Here is a 19,889-nt window from a genome sequence, read left to right as displayed (position 1 = left end):
TGCAAAATTTTTCTAGGATCTGATGTGTAAAATTTTGGGGGAGAGTATGGTGGCCAATCAAAATGAAATTCTCTTCTGTCAAGAACATGTTAAAATTGGGGGAACATATGAAATGACTGTACAATGGATTTTATTTTTTCTTTATATGCTATGCAAATGACATATATGCAAAAGTTATGGCATCTTAAATGAAAAGATGTTTTGGAACATTTCAGTAAAGCAGGAAAGAAATTATAGATTCCTCATTTGGACATATATGCTATGTATTTTCTTTTATCACTGTAAATATGTTAAATGATTGGGAAAACGAACTTAAAGTGAATGGAAAATGAAATGTAAGTCACAAATATGAGCAGTGAAATCAATAGACATTTTTGGCTATTGAGAGGGAAATAATACCAATAATTTATATAGTTTACCAAAAGTAATAATTTATTGTAAGCAAGAGATGAGTTTCAAATAAAAAAATTAAACAAGTTTTTAGAGTGTTGATAATCTATTTAGTAAAGAGGACATTATTATACGAAAGCTTAAATTATTTTGCTGATTTTACAAAGAAATACTAATATCAACAAAATCTAAGATAAAATTCTTGGTATACCAGTAAATGCAAACTTTAATACAAAGCTGGTAATATTTACCACAAAATTAAAGTAAAAATACACACATGTATGTTCATGAGTTCAGTTCAGTTCAGTCACTCAGTTGTGTCTGACTCTTTGCGACCCCATGAATCGCAGCACGCCAAGCCTCCCTGTCCTTCACCAACTCTCGGAGTTCACTCAAACTCATGTCCATCGAGTCGGTGATGCCAACAAGCCATCTCATCCTCTGTCGGCCCCTTATCCTCCTGCCCCCAATCCCTCCCAGCATCAGAGTCTTTTCCAATGAGTCAACTCTTTGCATGAGGTGGCCAAAGTATTGGAGTTTCAGCTTCAGCATCAGTCATTCCAATGAACACCCAGGACTGATCTCCTTTAGGATGGACTGGTTGGATCTCCTTGCAGTCCAAGGGACTCTGGAAGATTTGGGAGAATGGCATTGAAACATGTGTAATATCATGTATGAAATGAAAAAAAAAAAAAAAAGAGTGTTCTCCAACAACACAGTTCAAAAGCATCAATTCTTTGGTGCTCAGCTTTCTTCACAGTCCAACTATCACATCCATACATTACTACTGGAAAAACCATAGCCTTGACTAGATGGACCTTTGTTGGCAAAGTAATATCTCTGCTTTTTAATATGCTATCTAGGTTGATCATAACTTTCCTTCCAAGGAGTAAGCATCTTTTAATTTCATGGCTGCAAATCACTGTCTGCAGTGATTTTGGAGCCCAGAAAAATAAAGTCTGACACTGTTTCTACTGTTTCCCCATCTATTTCCCATGAAGTGATGGGACCAGATGACATGATCTTAGTTTTCCAAATGTTGAGCTTTAAGCCAACTATTTCACTCTTCTCTTTCACTTTCATCAAGAGGCTTTTTAATTCCTCTTCACTTTCTGCCATAAGGGTTCATTGCTCCTCTTAAATGCTTTGAAATCAATTAAATCACAAAACTGATAGTGCTAAAACTTGTGTGTTACCAAATAAGCATAAAGCTGAAATAAACTTGCTCACATGATCAAATATAATAATTTACAAATTCAATCAACCATGGCATATGAAAAACTGATTATGTTTCTATTCTCACTCTAGATAGATGCTAAAGTTATTATCATGAGTTCATCAAATAGGTATATAGCCAAAAGTGTACATAAAAAAATTATTAAAGAAGTATTTTAGGAAAAAATAGTAAGAAAAAGCCTTGAATTATTCAGCTTTATAATTTTTTGTGATATTTGTCATCTCTTTAAAATTTGAAAGTTTAAAATTTTCATGTATATAAACATATACATATATATATACACTTTGTGTACAGCCTTCTGTCTAATTTTGTATTCATTACTTGTTTTCTTTTTCTTAAAATGTGACTGCAAACTTGTGTAAGCTTCAGGCTTCTAAAAACCTGGATCTGTCTCTACCAAGAAGTCGACTATGTTTCTTTGAGTTCAAGCAACAGAAACCTGGTGTGTGGGTTTAATCTAAGAAAAAACGACAAGTTTATTATAAGCACTGTCAATTCCTCACAGAATCAAGGAAGAATTAAGTGAATAACATGCAAGAGGTAGAAGCCAGGATTGTAGACAGAATCTGAATTCTAAAAATGTCTCAGAAACAGTTCTGTAGGGTGCCTCCAATGGGTGGCAGGTCCTGTGGCATTCATCAGTTCAGTTCAGTTCAGTCGCTCAGGCGTGTTCAACTCTGCGACCCCATGAATCACAGCATCACCAACTCACGGAGTTCACCCAAACTCACATCCATCTAGTTGGTGATGCCATCCAGCCATCTCATCCTCTGTTGTCCCCTTATCCTCCTGCCCCCAATCCCTCCCAGCATCAGAGTCTTTTCCAATGAGTCAACTCTTCACATGAGGTGGCCAAAGTATTGGAGTTTCAGCTTCAACATCAGTCCTTCCAATGAACACCCAGGACTGATCTCCTTTAGGATGGACTGGTTGGATTTCCTTGCAGTCCAAGGGACTCTCAAGAGTCTTCAACAGCACAGTTCAAAAGCATCAATTCTTTGGCGCTCAGCTTTCTTCACAGTCCAACTCTCAGATCCATACGTGACCACTGGAAAAACCATAGCCTTGACTAGACAGACCTTTGTTGGCAAAGTAATGTTTCTGCTTTTTAATATGCTATCTAGGTTGGTCATAACTTTCCTTCCAAGGAGTAAAGCGCCTTTTAATTTCACGGCTGCAATCACATAACTTCATCTTTATTTGAAATTCAAATGATGAGGAAAGAGTCTGATCATACATGATCAGGGGAGGCCCCTTTGTGACAGCCCATCAGAACTGCTTGGCTTGAAGAGTTAAGCAATTTCATAAGGAAGACATGCATGGCAGACAAAAAATAGAGATGACTACAGTCAGATACTGAAGTCAGTTGTTGAAACTGAAACTCTAATACTTTGGCCACCTGATGCGAAGAACTGACCCATTGGAAAAGACCCTGATGCTGGGAAAGATTGAGCGCAGTAGGAGAAGGGGATGACAGAGGATGAGATGGTTGGATGGCATCACTGATTCAATGCACATGAGCTTGAGTAAACTCTGGGAGTTGGTGATAGACAGGGAAACCTGGTATGCTGCAGTCCATGGGATCGCAGAGTCAGACACGACTGAGCGACTGAACTGAACTGCGCAATCAGTTACTTTGTTTCATGCTGCGGATATATGAAGGGGGTGGCTGAGACAGCCTTGTGTTTTTCAGAAACTTCCACTTTAGTGTCAGAGATAGCAACATATATTAATAGCAATAATTTGAAAACCAAATTAACAGCTAGGGTGATTTGGAAGTACAGGCCAGGGAGGCAAAACCCAAACAGGGCTTTCTTGCAGGAAAAAAAAAAAAAAAAAAAAACAACAAAAAGCCTGAGCTGAGTCTTGATTCTGAGTCTAGTTTTCCTTTCTTGAAAAATATAAATGGAAATTATATTCTAGTATATGGCTTTTAAGAATGTGGGAATCAAATTCTTACAACTCATTCAGTACAATACCTCTTCAGAGATAAGGAAATTGAGTCCAAGAGAAGTGAGGTAATTGTTCCAAGTTCAGCTACTTGGTGGCAAAATGTAGCTGGAACCCAAGTCCTCAGAATCTTACACCAGTGCTCTCTGTTCATCATTTCACACAACAGATGAAAGGAATCAGCGGATCTGCCAAACATCAAAGTGAATAAATCGGAATTTATAGGAGGTTTCCAGGAGAGCAAGTAAAAAGGTCTGGTATTTATAATTTTAATTCAGGAAACATGACTAGAGATATGTATATAAAAACGTTTAAATCAAAATGTAGTAAGTCCAGGTTAAAGAGAGCAATTGGCTTGGGGAAGAAATGAGCATCTCATAATGGGAAGCCATATGCAGGAGTCTGTGGGATTTTTAAGCTAATTGACAGCATGTTGAACGGTGAGAGAAATGACATATGTCAAACATTATTTAACAGACTTTAAATCTGTACTTAATAACAAATGCATAACCCATTTAGACACAGATTTCTGGCTTTGATTTCTTAGGAACATATAGACAAATATACTTTATAACATATATTAAGATTCATGATTTACAACATACACAAGGACGACATTACCCAAAACTTAGGATAATGGATAATAGAAATTCCAGATTCGTAAGCACAAGAGTAATCCTAAGCATGAGGAAAACCATTAAGGCAGAAAGAACAGAATAAGGGCATAGAAAATACCTTGAATAAAATTCATTTCCCAAGCATTTGCTAAATTATTTATAAACCCATTTATTTCTTTCTTCCTTCTTCTTTTTTTCCCACTTTACTTGTAGATCACGCAGACATTTCCTTCTGTAATCCTTGGAATTTTTGCTCACTACCCATCCCTTCATTAAATATCTTTTCCACTCTTCCGTAAGACACTCTAAACATCTTTTTCAGCTAGTACAAATAATCCTGGGAATTTTTCCTCACTACCCATCCCTTCATTAAATATCTTTTCCACTCTTCGATAAGACACTCTAAACGTCTTTTTCAGCTAGTACAAGTAAGGTTTCCTTACTCAAATTGATTACATTTAAGTAAGGTCCTCATCAAATTTAGGTGTGAATATGTGATTAGTCAGTCAGTGTAGACTAGTGATAAGCTTATGAGTTTTGGGGTCAGACAAACTGAGTTTTGACTCTTGTACTCCATCACTCAACAACATTACTTTGAGCAAGGAAATAAGAAAATAAAATCTCAGCTTCTTCTTTTGTACCAAGAGAGGACTATAACACCATATTTTTGTGATGTTGAGAGGATTAAACTAAAAGGGCTTTCAGTAAATCTTACCATCATCATCATCCATCAGTGATAAAAATATTTGAACAAATGATTGTCTTTTTGATGTATGTTTGCATTCTTTAAGTCACTTCTGTACTTTTTATTATGATTCTTTTGATATAGCTTCATGCTAATTAAAAAAATAACTTGCTATAATGATTTTCTTTATCTTTGAAGTTTGGGGGAGGGGGACATTCTTTATATAAAGTGAAAAGATAGAGAAGCAGGAAAAGATGAAGGAATAGCAGTTGGAAAATAGATGTGAGCAGTGTCTACAGTAGATATTAGTCTAATACATGACCCATTGTGTTTAAGCTTACTTTTTTAAATTTTTTTCTTTTGCTCCTCTATATCTCTTTATTCCCTCAAGTGCTGGCTACAGAGGGTTAGGAAGTTCAAACCTGCCATGCTTAATCTGAGTGAAATAGATGACAGCATCATTTGATGAGAATGAGGGAGGCAAAGAAGGGTGATTTCAGGGGCTTGAGTAAACTGAGTATGTTTTGGAATAGCTCCTCTGGGAAACTGTATAGGGATTCAACCAAGAGTGAATAAAAGGGTTACCAAGAAGCGCTGAGTGGAGAGAGAAGGTATTTTCAATGGATTCAGTTAGCCTAGTTACAGGATTCTTTCTCCCATAGCTCAGCAACTCTTGGTTAGAAATAAAGAATGGAACAGTTTTGATTGAAAGAATTGCTAACAGGTAGAGATTTGAGAGGACCTGATCTGATCTGGTCTGAAAGAGTCGGACACGACTGAGAGACTGAACTGACTGAAAGTTCATCTCATTTGTACTGTTTGGAGATTAACTCCATGGCTTGTACATTGAGCTGTTTATTTGTTTTTACTATATACAACATTTTGTGTTTTTCACATAAGATAATGAAGTTACTCTTTTATATATTTAACTGTTTTCTTATCACAAAGAAAATAATTATTGAAAGTGATTAAAATAGATGTGAACAAAAAATTATAAGGCCTTTAATTTACCCAAATAAGTTGACAATTTGAGTATTTCATAGGTATGCCTTTTAAATGAATGGAGAGAGAGAAGGAGATAAAGACAGAGAGAAAGAGTTTTAAACATACATCATGCTGCTGCTGTTGCTGCTAAGTCACTTCAGTTGTGTCCGACTCTGTGCGACACCATAGATGGCAGCCCACCAGGCTCCCCCGTCCCTGGGATTCTCCAGGCAAGAACACTGGAGTGGGTTGCCATTTCCTTCTCCAATGCATGAAAGTGAAAAGTGAAAGTGAAGTCGCTCAGTCGTGTCCGACTCTTCGCAACCCCATGGACTGCAGCCCAGCAGCTTCCTCCATCCATGGGATTTTCCTAGCAAGAGTACAGGAGTGGGGTGCCATTGCCTTCTCCGAAACATACATCATATGATGATATATATTTATAAGTAAATAAATAGATTTAATTTTCAATTATAATTGATATTTTAAAAATTAATACACTGTAACTTTTTCTACATTTTAAATTACTGCTCTATAATTTAGAATTTATTCATGGCCATCTTTTAAAATTCTTCTACTATGATTCATTTAACTAATCTTATAAGATTTATTTGAAGATTTTATTTTATTTTGTATTACATTCAAAATTGCATTGAATACAGTATAGTTAACACTTTTAATCATTGGTGATTATTTATTTAGTGTATATTTCTAGGGGCTTCCCTGGTAGCTCAGCTGGTAAAGAATCCTCCTGCAATGCAGGAGACCTGGGTCCAATCCCTGGGTTGAGAAGATCCCCTGGAGGAGGGCATGGCAACCCACTCCAGGATTCTTGCCTGGAGAATCCCATGGACAGAGGAGCCTGGTCAGCTACAGTCTAAAGGGTCACAAAGAGTTGGACACAACTGATCAACTAAGCATACAGCACACATACAAATATATTTTTAGAAGAAGACATACTTGCTTGAATATATACCCTTTTGTGTACAACTTGCTATATATTGTCAAATTGTCCTCTGGAATGACTGTTTTAAATATATGTCCCTAGAGTGTTCATGGTAGTTATTCCAGAAACTTGATTAGTCTAAAAACCTTTTTTTTTTTTTCACTTGCTTATGTAACTTAAAACTTTAAACAGAAAATATGTATAGCTGTAATCTGTCAAAAATTATTAAACTTTAAAATATTTTAAGTTTGAAGTATCTTAAATATATAAGAAAACACAGAAGATAATAAAAACAGACACCAGTGTTTCCATCAGTGCAATTATATGGAAAAAATATCTTCCCATTTGTTTTAAATTTCTCTGTTTTTTTCAAAATATAGATTATATATACAGATATACATTGTTTTCATATTTAAATTCTCAATATAATTGAGAATGAGCAGAGCTGATCTCCTATTCAGTTAATTTCTTCTTTTACCATGATTCATACATCATTTCTACTCAATTTCTTTTCTCTTTTTCTATCTTCTTGAGATGAAATTTTAGTTTGTTTAAAATTTTTTTCACATTATCAAAAGAATTTTGTTGACAGCAATATTTGCTTTATTTATATATTAAGATGGTGTGAAAGTAATTGCAGGTTTGCTTTGCTGAACTTTGCCATTTGATATTGGAATACATTCTTAAATAAATGTGGTTATGTTATACATCATTTTAATCCACATTTCTTGCTTTATTGTTTTGCTAATGCTTAAATTTTATTTTAATTTTTCTTGATGCTTATTTTATATTTATTTTAGACTATAGAAATGGTGTGAGACAAAAAGCACATTTAAGCAATTTTTTTTTATTTTAGTTCAAAATGGCTCATAAAACAGTGGAGACAACTCATGACATCAAAAATGCATTTGGCCCAGAATCTGCTAATGAACATACAATGTGGTGGTGGTTCAGAAAGTTTTGTAAAGGAGACAAGAGCCTTGAAGTTGAAGAGCGTAGCAGTCAGCCTTCAGCAGTTGACAACAACCATCTGAGAGCCATCACTGAAGCTGATTCACTAACACCTACAGAAGTTGCTGGAGAACTCAGTGTCAACCATTCTATGGTAGTTCAGCATTTGAAGCAAATTGGAAAGGTGAAAAAGTTTGATAAGTGGTTGCTTCATGAGCTGACCCCCCTCAAAAGAAATGTCATTTTGAAGTGGTGTCTTCTCTTATCTTATGCAGCAACAGTGAACCATTTCTCAATCAGATCGTGACATGGGATGACAAGTGGATTTTATATGACAACTGGCAACAACCAGCTCAGTGATTGGACCGAGAAGAAGCTCCAAAGCACTTCCAAAGCCAAACTTTCATCAAAAACCCATCATGGTCACTGTTTGGTTACCCACTGCCATCTTATCCACCACGGCTTTCTGAATCCTGGCAAAAGCATTACCTCGGAGAAGTATGCTCAACAAATTGATGAAATGCTCTGCAAACTGCAATTCCTGCAGCTGACCAATTCCTGCATTGGTCAACAGAAAGGGCCCAGTTCTTCATGACAACGCCTGACCACATGTAGCACAACAAAAGCTTCAAAAGTTGAACAAATTGGGCTACAAATTTTGCCTCATCCTCTGTATTCACCTGACCTCTCACCAACCAACTACCACTTCTTCCAAGCATCTTGACAACTTTTTATAGAGAAAATGTTTTCACAGCCATCAGCAGGCAGAAAAAGCTTTCCAAGAGTTCTTCAAATCTTGAAGCACAGATTTTGATGCTACAGGACTAAGCAAACCTGTTTCTCATTGACACGAATGTGTTGATTGTACATGTGTGTGTTCAGTTGCTTGAGTCCTGTCTCCTTGTGACCCCCTTGGACTGTATCCCACCAGGCTCCTCTGTTCATGGGATTCTCCAGACAAGAACACTGGAGTGGGTTGCCATGTGTTGATTGTAATGGTTCCTATTTTGATTAATAAAGATGTGTTTGAGCCTTATTTTAATGATTTAAAATTCATGACCTGAAACCACAATTACCTTTCAATCAACCTAATATTTATACAGGCAGATGTAGTCTCTTCCCCAATCTTTATGTTTTGTATCATTTCACCTTTCATATACTCATGAAATATATATCTAAAGAACGTCTTTCTTTTCCTCCTCTCTCTTTCTCTCTTCCCTTTTTCTCTTTTGTTCTTAGCCAGACAAGGTATCATTAAAAAAAAAAATACTCTGAAGCATTCTTCTTTCTTTTACTGACATGTTATAAAAACTTTACACATCAATAAGTATAGCTCTAGCTTATTTTATTCTTGCCTCATATTATCACCTGAATATTCATTTAAAGGATTGTTGCTGAATGCACCACAATTAAGCTCAATATTAGAGAAAGTTTAGCTTGCTTACAATATTTTTGCTACTGATATTCTTAATTATATATTATATTCATAAATTATTATGCATTACTAAAATTCTTATAAGATATATACTTAAAGTAAAAGTATTTGATCAAATGGTGTTCATATTTTAACAGACATTTACAGTAGAATTGTTTGCCATATTACAGCAATTTATATTATATTCAACAATATATTTTAAAGTGGAAATTTGCACAAGCTTTCACCTGCATTGATTGCTATCACTTATTTTCATGCAGTTTGATATTTTACTGTTGTTTCATGAAATTAATTTCATGAAGGCTATAAACTTACTTCTGAGTATAACTTTGGAGGGTGACTCCAAGGGTTTTTGATACAAAGCACTTAAATTTTGTTTTCATTTTTATCTGAAAGGAATTTTTCTAGCTTCATTTAGTTTTCTATTTTCAGTATTTCCCCAATTCCAATTCTTCATATATTAGAACTTATATATTTTATCATTGTTTGTCAAGACTTGATAAGGAGTTTCTTAGCTGTCTAATAATTTTTTTGTTAGAAAAGATTGAAATTTGCAGAAATATTGTGCAAGTAGTACAGAGGATTCCTCAATTGTTAACAGCTTAGATTTACATGATACAATTTTAATATTGGTTCATAATTAACAATGAAGCAATATTAACACCATTATTATTAAAGAAAAGTCCTTACATCACACACTTTTTTTACACTCCTGAATGCCATTCCGTATTCCCCATTGCTTTTAGTCATTAGATTTCCTGAGTCTTCTCATGATTTTGATGATTTCTCAGACTTCCTTGCTTTTGATGATCTTGATATTCCAGAGGACTACTGGATAGATATTTCAATGTAGGAGACCCGGATTTGATCCTTGGGTTGGGGCCATCCCCTGGAGAAGGGAATGGCTACCCACTCTAGTATTCTTGCCTGGAATTGCGATAAGATGAACCTAATAGTTGTTAGGATTACTGTTCTTAGCTCAGGTGGAACAGTGGTAAAGAACTGGCAATGCAGAGATGTAAGACATATGGGTTGGATCTCTGGGTCAAGAAGATCTCCTGGAGGAGGGCATGACAACCCACTTCAGTATTCTTGCATGGAGAATCCCATGAGGAGCCTGGCAAGGTCCATAGGGTCACAAAGAGACTCGACTGAAGTCACTTAGCAGGCACATGGTTGATTTAGAATAACATGTTAATTTTAGGTGTAAAGCAAAGTGACTCAAAAGTTATGCATTATCTATCTATCCAGCTATTTATTTTCCATAACAGGTTAATAAAAGATAATGGATATAGTTCCCTGAGCTACGTAGTAGGTCCTTATCACTATCTACTTCATCTATGGGAGTGTTTTTTAATGCATTGTCAATTTCTATCTTTTAGTTTGTGTAGTTACACCTTCCACTTTTAAAATGATTACTGAAATAGTATTATTGATATCAAACATATTTGTAACTTTCCTTTATTTATTGCAGTTGTTCTTTGTTCACTTTTTACTTTCTTTTTCTGCCTTCTCTCGTTTTAATTTTAATTGAACATTTGTATGATTTCATTTACTCTCCCCCCTTAGTGAATCAGTTTTACCTATTTTCTTTTTAGTGGTTTTAATTGTTGCTCTAGAGTTTGCAATCTACATTTTAACAGATCTGCATCCACTCAGTTATATTGTTTTATGTTTGGTGCAAGTACTTAGAAAATTCTCCCTTCCTTTCTTCTCCCCCTGTGTCATTGCTGACATTCATCCCCATACCCAATATATTATTGGGTTACTGTTACCCAATATATTATTAATAGTATTACTTTAAAAAGTCAGTTTTCAAATGAATTAAAAATAGGAAAATAATATTTATAATTTATATTAAATAATCCCTTCTCTGATGTTCTGCCTTTCTTTATGCAGATCTATCATTCTGACTTACATCACTTTTTTCTTCCTGAAGAACTTCTTTTAACCTTTCTTGCAGGACAGGTCCATCGTTGATGAATTTCTTCATGTATTGTTTGCCTGAGAAAGATTTTTCTCCTTTATTTTTGAGGAAAACTTTGACAAGGTATATAAGTCTAGTTTTTTGAAATTCTTTTTGTGGTTAATTCCATGATCTTCTTCTTTGTATCGTTTGTAACAAGAAGGTTGCTGCAATTTGCCTTATTTCTCTACAACTATGCTATTTTATTGCTCTTATTTTTTTCAGGATATTCTCTATCTTTGACTCTGTGGTTTGACTATCATTAGAGATATTAAAATATCACTAATATTTTAATATAATAAAAATATTATGTTTATGTTTGATATTTGCCCTGGTAGTATGCTCTCAGTTTCTTGGATCTGTAGTTTTATGCATGTCATTCATTTGGGAGAGCTTTGGCCATCGTTAATACAAAAAATTTCTTCATATCTATTCTCTCTCTTCACCTTGTGGTATTCCAGTTGTGTATATTACAGTTTTTGAACTTTCTCCACAACTTCTTAATGCTCCCATCTGACTTTTAATATTATTTTTTCTTTGCATTTATATTTTGAAAGTTTCTATTGAGCTATAGAGCTAAAGTTTCTATTGAGTTTTTGTTCAAACTCACTGAAGCTGTGTTGACTCTAAAGGCAAGCCAATTAGAGACTTCATTTTTCTTAATGTTTATTAATTTATAGACTTTATTTCTTATTCTACTTTAGAATTCCCATATCTCTGCCCCAGCTCTGGCAATCTTTTCTCTGGATACTAAGCCTTTGTTATAGAGAAGGTTCTAGGTATATTTCACAGTGATTACTTTAGCTACCTTTCCCTTCCCCTTGCTGAAGCTCTGGGGATAATTTTCTTGGATTTTCATCTTGAGAAACTGGTGGATTTCTTAAGGTAAAAACCTCCACCATCCCACTGCAGACTTCCGTCTCTAGGAAGCTCTCATTCTCAAAGGAGTCCTCATTCTGACCCAAGAAAATCATCAAATGTGTTATCTAAATTTCCTGCTATTTTATACTTCTAATGACTTCTGTTCTAGGGAAACAAAACTTGACCATGTCATCTTGCATGGGCTTGCCTTTCTAGACTCAGGGTGGTAGTTTGCCCTGTGACTTCAGTCTTCCATCAATGAAATGTCACAATTTTCAGTTTCTCCAGATTTTTCTTCTTCTAAGTACGGGACTGACATTTCCTAAGCTCTTTAAAATTCAGAGCTGAAAGCAGAAGCATTATACTTAAAATTTTAACACAGTTTAGAATATTTTTCCATCACTTCCTGTAGTTAATCAGAAAGTATAGCTTTTTCTCAAAAACAAAAAGAACTTTAACTTCTGTGCTAGTTATAAAATCATTGCTTCTCAGCTTAAATACATCTTTCTTATATTTACTTTGTGATCACAGAACAGAATATTGTAAACATTTGTCCTTTGCCAGCTGGCAAAATGCTAACTGGCAGTAGAGGGCAATAGAGGAAAATCAGAAGAGGAAGAAGGGTCTCTTTTTGGTTGGGGTGTTTCTTCTCACTTCTATGCCTTGGAAGCCAACGGGCAATGATTGGCCAGTGGTGTGCATGAGACTTAATGCCATATGCCCTTCAATGATTATTGCCAGCACCCAGAAGGGAACTTCCTTGCAATTATCACTGGCATCCAAGTGGATAGCTTTTAAACTAGGTTTTTTTTAATCCCAAAAGTCAGTTACCTAGTCAGTTTTGTCATCACCTCAACAAAGAGCCTCATTGTCACAAGTCCCTGCCTGTCAGACGTCATTGAATCATAGCCATACCTTCTCCAATGTGGTAGAACTTTCAATCACGTGGGATGTTTCTTCAAATGTTTTCCCTACTATGGACATTCTCCCTCAGCCTTAGTAAGAGTAGCTGCCTTGTTGCTCTGCTATTTCTGCATAGTTTCATCTTTTCAGCCAAGTTAGGATTTAGTCTTTTGCTACTTAATCATTTTGAATAAGAGTATTCTTGTTTAAGTAACTGGTTTGGTTTCTGGCATTTGACTCATTCCTTAGTGGTATAGCATTCTTTCATACCTCATAATTATACACTGAAGTCATATGAAGTTTTGAATTTTTTCTTAATAGATATATCACATTTGTTGCTGTTGTTGTTTCTGTTGTTCGGTCACTCAGTCATGCCTGACTCTTTGTAGCGCATGGACTGCAGAATTCCAGGCTTCCCTGACCTTCACCATGTCCTGGAGCTTGCTCAAACTCATGCCCATCCAATGGTGATGCTATCCAACCATCTTGTCCTCTGTCATCCCTTTCTCCTTCTGCTTTCTATCTTTCCCAGCATCAGAGTCTTTCCCAATCAGCCAGCTCATCACATCAGGTGGCCAAACTATTGGAGCTTCAGCTTTAGTATCAGTCCTTTCAGTGAATATTTAGGACTGATTTCCTTTAGAATGGACTGGTTGGATCTTGCAGCCCAAGAGACTCTCAAGAGAGTTCTCCAACACCACAGTTCAAAAGCATCAATTTGTCAGTACTCAGCCTTCTTTATGGTCAAACTCTCACATTCATACATGATTACTGGAAAAACCACAGCTATGACCTATATGGACATTTGTCAGCAATGGAAAAAATCTTTGCTTTTTAATACACTGTATGGGTTTGTCATAGCTTTTCTTCCAAGGATCAATCATCTAGTTTCATGGCTGTAGTCACCATCTGCAGTGATTTTGGAGCCCAAGAAAGCAAAGTTTGTCACTGTTTCCATTGCTTCCCCATCTATTTGTCATGAAGTGATGGGACCGGATACCATGATCTTCATTTTTTGAATGTTGAGTTTTAAGCCAGCTTTCTCACTCTCTTCTTTAACCTTCAAGAGACTCTTTAGTTTCTTTTCATTTTCTGCTATAAGGGTGGTGTCATCCGTGTATCTGAGGTTATTGATATTTCTCCTGGTAATCTTGATTCCAGCTTGTGCTTCATCCAGCCACAGCATTTCACATGATGTACTCTGTGTATAAGTGAAATAAGCAGGGTGACAATATGCAGCCTTGATGTACTTCTTTCACAATTGTTAACAAGTCTGTTGTTCCATGTCCAGTTCTAGCTATTGTTTCTTGACCTGCATACAGATTTCTCTGGAGGCAGGTCAGGTGGTCTGGTGTTCCCATCTCTTTAAGAATTTTCCATAGTTTCTTCTGATCCATGCTGTCAAAGACTTTAGAGTAGTCAAAGAAGCCAAAGTAAATTCTTTTTCTGAAATTCTTTTGCTTTTTCTATGATACAACAGATGTTGGCAATATGATTTCTGGTTCCTCTGCTTTTTCTAAATACAAACTTCCAGCTTGTACATCTGGAAGTTCTAGTTCATGTACTGTTGAAGCCTAGCTTGAAGGATTTTGAGCATGTCATTGCTAGCATGTGAAATGAATGCAATTTGTGGTAGTTTGAATGCAGTTTGAACATTCTTTGGCATTGCCCTTCTTTGAGACTGGAATGAAAATTGCCCTTTTCCAGTCCTGTGGCTACTACTGAGTTTTCCAGACTTGCTGGCATACTGATTGTAGCACTTTAACAGCATTATGTTTTAGGATCTGAAATAGCTCAGCTGGAATTCCATCACCTCTACTAGCTTTGTTTTGCAATGATGCTTTCTAAGGCCTATTGGACTTCACATTCCAGGATGTCTGACTTTAGGTGAGTGATGACACCATCATGGTTATCATTAAGATCTTTTTTGTATAGTTCTTCTGTGTATTCTTCCCACCTCTTCTTAATATCTTCTGCTCCTGTTAGGTCCATACTGTTTCTATCCTTTCTTGTGCCCATCTTTGCATAACATGTTCCCTTGGTATCTCTAATTTTCTTGAGAAGCTCACTAGTCTTTCCCATTCTATTATTTTCCTCTATTTCTTTGCATTGATTACTTAAGAAGGCTTTCTTATCTCTCCTTGCTCTTCTTTGGAACTCTGCTTTTGGAACTCTGGGTATATCTTTCCTTTTCCCCTTTGCCTCTTACTTTTCTTAGCTATTTGTAAGGCCTCCTCAGACAACTATTTTGACTTTTTATAGTTTCCTTTTCTTGGGGATGGTTTTGATCACCTACTCCCATACAATGTTACAAACCTTTGTCCATAGATGTTCAGGCTCTCTGTCTTTCAGATCTAATGCCTTGAATATATTTGTCATTTCTACTATATAATCATAAGGGATCACATATCAACAGCCACTTGAAATTAGAATTTCCCTAATAATTTCACCAGGCCCCTTTTATGTTTTGTTTAGTTTCTGACTGTGAGGATTCTTCCATATTTCTTTAAGAAAAACCCTTATCTTTCATGTCGACTCTTCTGGGGCATGTTTTGAGCACAGTATTGAAACTCTCACTTATTAAATTTCTTTTATGAAGACTATTACAATTGTTATGAATTTATTTTTTTCTCCTAATGTAATCTTTCCACCATATCTTTGTAATTTAGGGAAATACAAAAGATTCACTTGTGGACTTAAGACTTATTTTCCAGAGTAATTATATGACTTTAGTTGTACTATTACCAACAATACACCACACAGATTTTTGCAAACATCTAAAAATGAATGAGATCTGCCCTGCCTCAGTACACATTATAATGTGTACCTACTTATACCAGATAGGATTATATAATCTATACAGTGTACAGTTTTCATCTGACATTTGATTCTCTTTCTGAAAATAGGGAGGTGGCAGAGTTGTCTTCTCTAAGAATAATTTCACTGGGGAAAGAGTCAATCAATTAACAAATTAAACCAAACATTAAAAAGTTCTACAATATTCTGTGGATATTACTTATCCAGATACATGGTAAAACACATTTAATCATGTAATATGTATTAGCTATATGTATTTATAAGCAGGCACAGCAGAAATTGCCAGTTATTCACCAATATCCATCCTGTCCTTTTTCCCATTAGTAATAATATATCCAGGTTTTCCTTAGCACATTTGCCTAGGCAAAGATTTTTATGCTTCCCTCTTAGCTAACGAACTATGTGACTAATTTCTGGCCAATAGCATGGGAAGAAGAATGTATACAGATAGATGTTGGATTATGTTCTTAAAGGGAAGAGATGTGGTTTCCATTTCCTGTTTTTTTTTCCCACTGTATAGAACATAGATCTGATGGAAGGACCTGGACTTATACTATTGATGAAGGCCAGGTTTGAAGGATCACAAATCAATAAGCCAAAATCTGAAGTCTAAAACCAATTCTACCCCATTAGGCTGGATGACTTAAGTCTAGATGATTCAAAGAGATTACAAGAAAAACTCAGTCTATGTTAGTCCACTAACGTATTTTCTCCTTGATTTCAGCAATTAACCTGTTTCTGAAATAATAGAAGGTGTATTTAAAAATATGCAACTGATGTAGAAATATATGTTCTTGATACAATTTAAATATTATGTCTTAAAATATTTAATATATTAAATAAGCTTAATTTATTATTATTATTTAAATGTTTTTTTTTTTAAATTAAAACTTACAGTCTATGAAGTTACACATAGATTATGCTGTTTCTTTACTTTCTGAAAATGCTTTGATGGTCCCTAGGTGACCAAATGCTGAATAGTTTGGAACAAAAGCTACAAAGGTGATAGTTAATAAAAGTTCAATCTGGATAAAACTTATCTATATGTAGTGCTTATATGTAATGTTTTATATGATCTGTAACTCAAAGGTTTGATTCTGTTGCTTTGGGTTATGTGTGTAATGCTAAGTCACTTCAGTTGTGTCTGACTCTCTGTGACCCTGCAGGCTGTAACCTGCTAGGTCCCTATGTCCATGGGATTCTCCAGGCAAGAATCCTGGAGTGGCTTGCCATGCATGCCCTCCTCAGGGGGTCTTCCCAACCCAGGGATAAAACTTTGTGGACGAACACAGATGTCCCATGCTCTCTCACCAAACCATGAGATTATGTAAAGTGCCTGCCTCACAATTCTGTTGCCATCTGATATTGGAATTATGGCAAAAACCTGAAAAGCTAAATCTATACAGATGATGTCTGCTGGTATATCATGGTCACTTCTTGCCTCTGAGCATCCTCCTGTTTTCCGTTGTTGATATCTCTGATTAATTGACTTACACTATTTCTTGACTTTGTCAGAATCCAGGGGCCCCTTCCTGCTAGTCTGGCCTTCCATCCTGCCTGAAGTTACCATCTCCTCTGATGGCTCTATGTGTTCCTCATCTTTGCTCCTGACTCATCCTATGGTATTTGCTGTAAGGTCACCACGCTCCTGAATATAAGTCCCCTTGTTTGACCTCCTGGATTTTAACACAGGATCCTTTCATACAGAAAATAGTTGAAGCACAAGTGTGCGTGTGTGTGTGTGTTCAGATGTGTCCAATTTGTAATCCCATAGACTGGAACCCACCAGAGTCCTATATTGGAGCAGATTGCCTTTTCCTCCTCCAGGGGATCTTTCTGATGCAGGGATCAAATCTGCATCTCTTGTGTCTCCCGCATTGGCAGAAGGATTCTTTATCTTTGCACCACCTGGGAAGCCCGACTGAAGCATGGGAGGGACAAATAAATTTCTCTCTATCTGACCGAGCTGCTTTGTTTATTTAACTTTTCTGTTGCTTTTTATTTGACCTCAGAGAAATCCTGAGATATAACTCACATTTGGAAAAAATCCCTCCATTCTCATCATTTCCTCATTACCAAATAACCCCTTTCATGATTTTTGGGAAGTTAAACCTCTTGTAACTAAAATTTGAAAAAGAATGTAACTAAAATTTGAAAAAGAATCCCTCCATTCTCATGATTTCCTCATTACCAAATAACCTCCTCCATAATTTGGGGCAAGTTAAACCTCCAAGTTAGGGATGTCGCTAGGCTGTCTATATCTTTTAACTCTATTTTTTGTTTTTTTCCATCTCCTTTCTTTCTCCCACCAAGCCTCAGGATTGGAGAGGCTAAGTTCTAGTGTTTTTTTTTTCTCTCTCCAGTTTCAGTCTCATAACTAACAAAGGAACTGCAGTATTTTCTCAAAGGACAACCTTTGCTTTGAAATATTTAATGTAAGTTAAAGGCATGTGGTTAATCTTTATTCTTCTCTTCATAAGTTCTAACTTTTGAGCTCATTGCCTTACTGCCGTTTTATTTTATTAACTCAAATGGATTATTATATTTCTTTCTCTTTTTATCTCACTTCTAACAATCCTAATTACTATCTCTCTGAAACAATATTGATATTTTAAGGGTATATTCTTTTTAGATTTGGATATGAAAGTGAACTCTAGAGACATACATACTGATCATACTGATTCTACAGTTCAAAATTTGATCTGGCTACTAAACTATATAAGTTAGTTAGTAAAAAAATAAAAAAAAGATTAATAGTAGATTCAAAGTATTAAACATCAAAAATGTAAAAGTTTTAGCTAGCCTGTGTCTGAACCTTTTCATTATCATAAATTATTTCCAGACTGGCTTCTTCTGATGTCCAATAGTAACCACTGTCAAAAAGGCAAAGAAATTCTTGTTTTCTTGAGATTTAAGAGTTGCAGCAATATTGACAGTTACTATATATGTGGGCCTATATATGTGGACCTGGAGTTGGAAATGACTACCCACTCCAGTATTCTTGCCTGGAGAATCCGATGAAGTTAGCCTGGCAGGCTACAGACAGTAGAGTTGCAAAGTCGGACATGACTGAAGCGACTGAGCACTCATATTATGTGGATTTTTCACCAGTCTCTGAACTCTTCCTTGCTAGAAAATAAGTTCTCAAGTGTTGATGATTTTATTTGTTTTGGTTTGAACTTATATAATTCGGTTAAGTGCTCTACTCTTCCATCCATTACCAGTTATGAGTTCCCAGTGTTCTATAAAATATAACCTTGGCTTTTGTGTTGTCTCCTGTGAAAATGGGATTATTTATTCAAATGATTAATGTACTATAATTGCAAAATTACTTTAGAACTCAGTAGCTTTATATATATATATATATATATATAAATGGCCTGAAATGATTTCAGCAAACTAAAAAACTAAAGTCTAAAGCTAAGTCTAAAAAATTCTTTAGTGAAAGTCAATTCAGTAAACTCAATTTGAATATCCAATATCTGTGTGCTGCTACATGATGATAAAGATGCAGATAATTTTCTGAGTAATTATGACTATACTATGCTATGCTAAGTCACTTCAGTCGTGTCCGACTCTGTGCAACCCCACAGACGGCAGCCCACCAGGCTCCCCCATTCCTGGGATTCTCCAAGCAAGAACACTGGAGTGGGTTGCCATTTCCTTCTCCAATGCATGAACATGAAAAGTGAAAGTGAACACATGTATACCTGTGGCGGATTCATTTTGATATTTGGCAAAACTAATACAGTTATGTAAAGTTTAAAAATAAAATAAAATTAAAAAAAAAAAAAAGAAAAGTGAAAGTGAAGTCGCTCAGTCGGGTCCAACTCTTAGCGACCCCATGGATTGCAGCCTAACAGGCTCCTCTGTCCATGGGATTTTCCAAGCAAGAGTACTGGAGTGGGGTGCCATTGCCTCCTCCGAATTGTGACTACAAGAATGTATTATACATTAGAGATAATGTGATGATAAAAGTTTGGAAAACCTTAGACACATCACAAAACTGCTTTAAAGAAATGTTTCTCCAAATCTTATCTACAGCACATTTGGGGCTTAACACATCAGCCACTGAGTACCAGAAACCACAGAGTAAGCATACATGTTCCCAGAAATTGTATTTTATTTAAAGACTTGGAGAGAAGAATGC

Source organism: Bubalus kerabau, chromosome 10 (genome assembly GCF_029407905.1).
Source record: "Bubalus kerabau isolate K-KA32 ecotype Philippines breed swamp buffalo chromosome 10, PCC_UOA_SB_1v2, whole genome shotgun sequence".
Lineage (NCBI taxonomy): Eukaryota > Metazoa > Chordata > Mammalia > Artiodactyla > Bovidae > Bubalus > Bubalus kerabau.
The sequence above is the reverse complement of the archived record's forward strand: the minus strand, read 5'-3'. Positions refer to the sequence as shown.